This window comes from Arachis ipaensis, chromosome B01 (assembly GCF_000816755.2).
Source record: "Arachis ipaensis cultivar K30076 chromosome B01, Araip1.1, whole genome shotgun sequence".
In the NCBI taxonomy this organism is placed as follows: Eukaryota; Viridiplantae; Streptophyta; class Magnoliopsida; order Fabales; family Fabaceae; genus Arachis; species Arachis ipaensis.
Window position 1 is genome coordinate 133,205,216 of NC_029785.2, and position 5,368 is coordinate 133,210,583.

At 30.7% G+C, this 5,368-nt stretch overlaps 1 protein-coding gene and 3 long non-coding RNA genes across 8 annotated transcripts in view; 3 read left to right on the forward strand and 1 right to left on the reverse strand.

The window, feature by feature from the left end:
- The window catches only part of LOC107639948, an 81,141-nt gene that overhangs the window by 63,918 nt on the left and 11,855 nt on the right, over window positions 1–5,368 (forward strand). The window lies entirely within an intron of this gene.
- Window positions 1,789–2,501, forward strand: LOC107639994. Its single transcript, XR_001620346.2, has 2 exons — window positions 1,789–1,944; window positions 2,023–2,501. It is a non-coding gene; the product is annotated as an uncharacterized LOC107639994 (long non-coding RNA).
- On the forward strand, window positions 3,007–3,728 carry LOC107639988. The gene is made up of 2 exons (XR_001620345.2): window positions 3,007–3,175; window positions 3,341–3,728. It is a non-coding gene; the product is annotated as an uncharacterized LOC107639988 (long non-coding RNA).
- LOC107639985 lies at window positions 3,581–4,610 on the reverse strand. Its single transcript, XR_001620344.2, has 2 exons — window positions 4,439–4,610; window positions 3,581–4,273 (listed from the first exon to the last, which is right to left on the reverse strand). It is a non-coding gene; the product is annotated as an uncharacterized LOC107639985 (long non-coding RNA).

Genomic DNA, 5,368 nt, shown 5'->3' on the forward strand with positions numbered 1-5,368 from the left:
ATTATTCTAAATGAATATTTTATCAAATACTAATTAAAGCCATTCTTCCCTTTGCTTTTACTAATCTATTATCTAACTATTATATAAAATTAAAATCGTATTAATGAATTTAATATTAAAGTTAATTTGGCTTTTTATTATTTAGAGTATTTTTCAATCAATAATTTTATACTGCTTACTTTTTTTTCGGTTTCATTTTGAATTTTAATTTATTACTCAAAGGTAGTGAAATTCCATTGATACTGAAATAAAATTACAAAAGGGTCCATAGGGTAGAATAAGTAAAATAATATGATACCCACATTGCAACATCCAAATGAAACAACTTAGGATCTAAAATGTTTATCTTTCTCTTTCTCGCCATCTATTATATTATCTATTCTATCTATTCTATTATATAAAAATCGAATTTTTACCTTTAATGATAGAGTAAACATAGTATGCTTCTGCTTTATTTTGTTTAACTCATTAAAGACAATTCATTATGATGAATTAATTATATCAACTAATTGATTTGAATAGATATTTAAGTATCACACAATTTAAAATTATGTATATTAATTATTTGATTTAATTTTTATGATATATAAATTTAAGGAATAAATTAAAATAAGATAATTTACCAAATTCTTGCCAGCATGTAACCAGCAAGAAAAAGTGAGTCATTGGATGAAATCTCACACTATTAAAACCATCATTGATGGCTATTTGATGGCTACAAATACCAAAAGTTGCTGGCCCTAGCACTCCTCTTTAATGAATAATGCATAATTATAATAATTTACAAAAATAAAATAAAGTCCAGTCATTTATCTTCCGACTGCACACGTGTGTAGAATAACTTTTAAGAATGAGTCATGTATAGTAAATGCGCTCGATGATTGTAAAACTGTATACTAACATTGATATAATATTATTTCAGGTATATGTTTTGCAGGCATCAAAGAAAAGTGTTGAGTTATTTTTTAGTAAATTTAAATTATTTATTGTTTATTAGAGAATTTTGTGCATTAGAATTTTCTAATAATTTATTATTTATTTTGAGCTAATTTTGATATGTCCTTACTTGACAGTAAAACAACATATAAAAATTTGTTGGTGGGTCTAAGTATTATTAAGTTATTTATGGCCACATTGAGTATATATGTTTGATTTATTGAAGAAAGTAGATTACTAAAACCAATTAATAACTATATTAGAGTTAATATACTTAATACTAGATTAAGAAAAACAAATAATACATAACATATTATATTTTTATTAATCAAATTATTATAATTTAAATTAATTTTAACAAAATAATTTAAAATTATAATTTTAATCTTATCACGTGCATGGCACGGGTTAATACACTTGTTATCAATATAAATGGGTTAACAACTTGCCACTCATAAAATCATTGGATAATGAATAAGAATTAGAAGGATATCAATATAATTAAAATGAATATAATTAAAATGTTTAAAAATATTTTCGATTGATAATTAGTTTAATAATGCATTAAATATTGATTTTATATAATTATAATAAAGATATTTTTCTAAATTAGTATAATTATGCACTATTCTTTAAAATAATTAAAAATATTTTTGATTAATAATTGGTAAGTAGTTTAATAATGCATTAAATATTAATTTTATATAATTATAATAGAGATATTTTCCTAAATTAGTATAATTATGCATTATTCATTAAATGCATTCATTTTGGAAGGAAAATGGGTTCACGAGAAAGTGACACCTCACTTTCATTAGTTGGGGGAAAACTCAGTTTTAGTATATTAAGTAGATGTATCACTTTCTGTGCGGTGTGACTGAATTTTATACTGATCAACTGCAATAGGGACCAAAATTTCAAGAGATTGTTAAACTAGAAATTAAATTTTCTGTTTCTTGTGCAGTGATCTTAGCAACAACCACATTGGAGGGCCATTCCATTCACTGTGTAATAAACATTGTGAATATAATGCTTAAAAAATAAATTATAAACATTGTGAATATACTGCTTTTGTGCTGTGTGCAGGCTGCCATTGTGAATTCACAGACCCTTGAAGAAGTTGCAAGACTTAAAAAGATCTTTGCTTTTCTAGATCTGATGTTCACTTGTTCAATTTTGATTTTCGCTCTCTGCTGTTTACTTCTTAGATGACCCTTTTTTCTGATTGCTCATTTTTGTAAAGAGAATCTGTTGTCTTTTTTATTCCTCTTCTGCTGTCTAATTTTCTCTTTAATCCCAAAACAAAAAAATCATTGAGCTGGTGTGAGTATATTATTGTCACCATAATTTTTGTTATTGTGAAAGCCATGTTATAGTTTGACAGATTAAGTACATGTGTTGAATGAGTTTCCTTTGTCCCTTTTGTGTTTCTTGTGTAGTTGCATTAGCAATTTTTCATGCTTAAAACCTACTTTACTTGTACAATATACTTGTTTGTTTACCTTTTCAAGAATTTTGTATTTGTCTTTATCCTGATTAAAGGTCAGTTTGTACGGTGTTTCTTTTCTTTACATATGTAATATGTAATTCACTTTTTGTTTCCTTTACCTTTTCTTCTTCCCTAAGTCGAGTATCCTATTCATTAGGGGTGTTCAAAATCGATCAATCGAACTAATAAAACTGAGAACCGAATTAGCCGAAAACCAAAAAAACCGAAAAAATCATGTTTTGCTTTTTTTATGCGGTTCGGTTCGGTTTTTAATTCTGACATTGAAAATTCTAACCGAATCAAACCGAACCGGTAACTAAAAAACCATTAAAAAACCCATTAGTTAACCCAACCCACTAGGCAGCCCAATAGCCCATTACCCCACGGCCCACGTCCCCACCCCATCAGATAACCTAGCTTCCCCATTACCCCACCTCCACATCTCCCCGTAGGAGTGTTCAAAACCGATCCGGACCGAATTAAACCGATGGACCGAACCGAAAAAATCGAAAACCAAAATAACCGAAAACCAAAAAACCGAAAAAAATGATGTTTTACTGTTTTTCTGCGGTTCGGTTTTCGGTTTTCGGTTTTCGTCGTTGTCGCTCTCTGTCTTATTACCACCCTCCGTTTGCTCATAGTCGCTGGCGACAGAAGCAGTAGGTTCTAGGGCTGGTCGTCTTTGTTGTCTCCTTGCTCCGAGTCTCACCATCAGCTTCCTTCACGCAACCAAAAGTTGGTCCCGATTTGGTGAGTTCCAACAAATTCCCCTGTTCTTTCTTTCTCAGTTTTGTTGCTGTAATACATGACTACATTTTGATTTTGTTGTTGAAAATATCACTGAACTAGTATTTTTGCTGCTGAAAATAATCACTGCTATGAGTTTGTTACTAACGCTGCACTTGCTTCAACTAGGATTATTAGTATCAATGAAAAACCATCAATTGTATACTAACAAGGATGAAGTTAAAAGAGTATAAGAGGGTCGCATTATTATTTCGGATGCAATATTGGGCACTACTGGAAGAAAAGTTAAAGTTTTAGAAGTATCAAATAATCACAGAGAAGAAGTTCAGAGACAGATACGGTGTTTTGATAATTCTTTGAGACTCTCATCCCAACATTTTTTACAAGGGCTTGTTTATTTTCGCGAGGGGGAGACATGGGTTTTTATTTACCAGCATTATGATAAGGACTTAGCTGATGTCTGGGTCGAGGATTGGGACAAATTCAAGCTTTATCTAAAGCAATTTTTACAAGCTCTCGCAATATTATACGAAGGGAAGAATATGTATCATGGAAAGTTAAGAGACTACAACTTAGGAATAAGTGGGGATAGAACCTTTGTTAGTGGAATTGAAGGAAATCATGGAATATGATTTTTACTTGAAAACCATCAGGAAGATGATTTCCTTCAACTCCACTAACAAAGGCTCTATCTCCATTTGTTCCCAAGTTGTAGTCTCTTAAGTTCCCATGATACATATTCTTCCCTTCGTATAATATTGCGAGAGCTTGTAAAAATTGTTTTAGATAAAGCTTGAATTTGTCCCAATTCTCGACCCACAGCTAAGTCCATAATGCTGGTAAATAAAAACCCATGTCTCCCCCTCGCGAAAATAAACAAGCCTTGTAAAAAATGTTGGGATGAGAGTCTCAAAGAATTATCAAAACACCGTATCTGTCTCTGAACTTCTTCTCTGTGATTATTTGATACTTCTAAAACTTTAACTTTTCTTCCAGTAGTGCCCAATATTGCATCTGAAATAATAATGCGACCCTCTTCTACTCTTTTAACTTCATCCTTGTTAGTATACAATTGATGGTTTTTCATTGATACTAATAATCCTAGTTGAAGCAAGTGTAGCGTTAGTAACAAACTCATAGCAGTGATTATTTTCAGCAACCAAAATACTAGTTCAGTGATATTTTCAACAACAAAATCAAAATGTAGTCATGTATTACAGCAACAAAACTGAGAAAGAAAGAACAGGGGAATTTGTTGGAACTCACCAAATCGGAGACCAACTTTTGGTTGCGTGAAGGAAGCTGATGGTGAGACTCGGAGCAAGGAGACGACAAAGCACTATTCGGAGGTATCAGATGAAACATCTAGCTAATCAAAGCAAATTGAAAATATCGACGAGGAAAAGTTAAAGCGACGATATCGAAAACTTGCTATGAAATATCATCCTAGCAAAAACCCTGAAGGAAGGGAGAAGTTTCTTGCTATACAGAAGGCTTATGAACGCCTCCAGGTAAACATAGTTTGCATGTTACAAGCTTATTTGGATTCATATATCAATAGAAGTTACTAGGATAGCGTGATATTCAGCACAACTATCCTCATGTTGAAGTTAACTGCTTGTTATTTTGAAGTCTTCAAATGCCCATGGGGACATGTAAGTAAGTGAATAAATTAATTGGTGCTATTTTTTTAATAAATTATGTATAATTTAAAACTCCTTTTAATCATCTTTATCATCATCATCTTCTTCTTTCAAAAATTTTCATAATTCTTCTTATTTTATCCTTCTAGCAAGAATCAGTATCAAGATTAAAAATTTCCGGTGTCAAAATTAAAAACTTTTTGTATCACGGTTAAAAAATTTCGATACTATTTTTTTAATAAATTTTGCACACCTCAAAAGTTCTTTTCCTTTCCTTTCTCTTATTTCACCCTCTTAATAAGAACAAAAAAAAATCAAACAAAAAAATAAAAAATGTTGCAATAACCACTAGGAGGAGGAAGAGGAGAAAAAAAATAAGAAAAGAATAAGGCAACAACAAGACGATAATGAGAATAAAACACGCAAAGAAAAAAAAAGGAACATGAAGAAGAAGAATTGTGTGATTCATGCACAGGATGTGTGAGTGATTTTTATTAGGTTTGTGCCAACTTAATAGGACTTGGTTGATAAAAATATTTAAATATATAAAGAG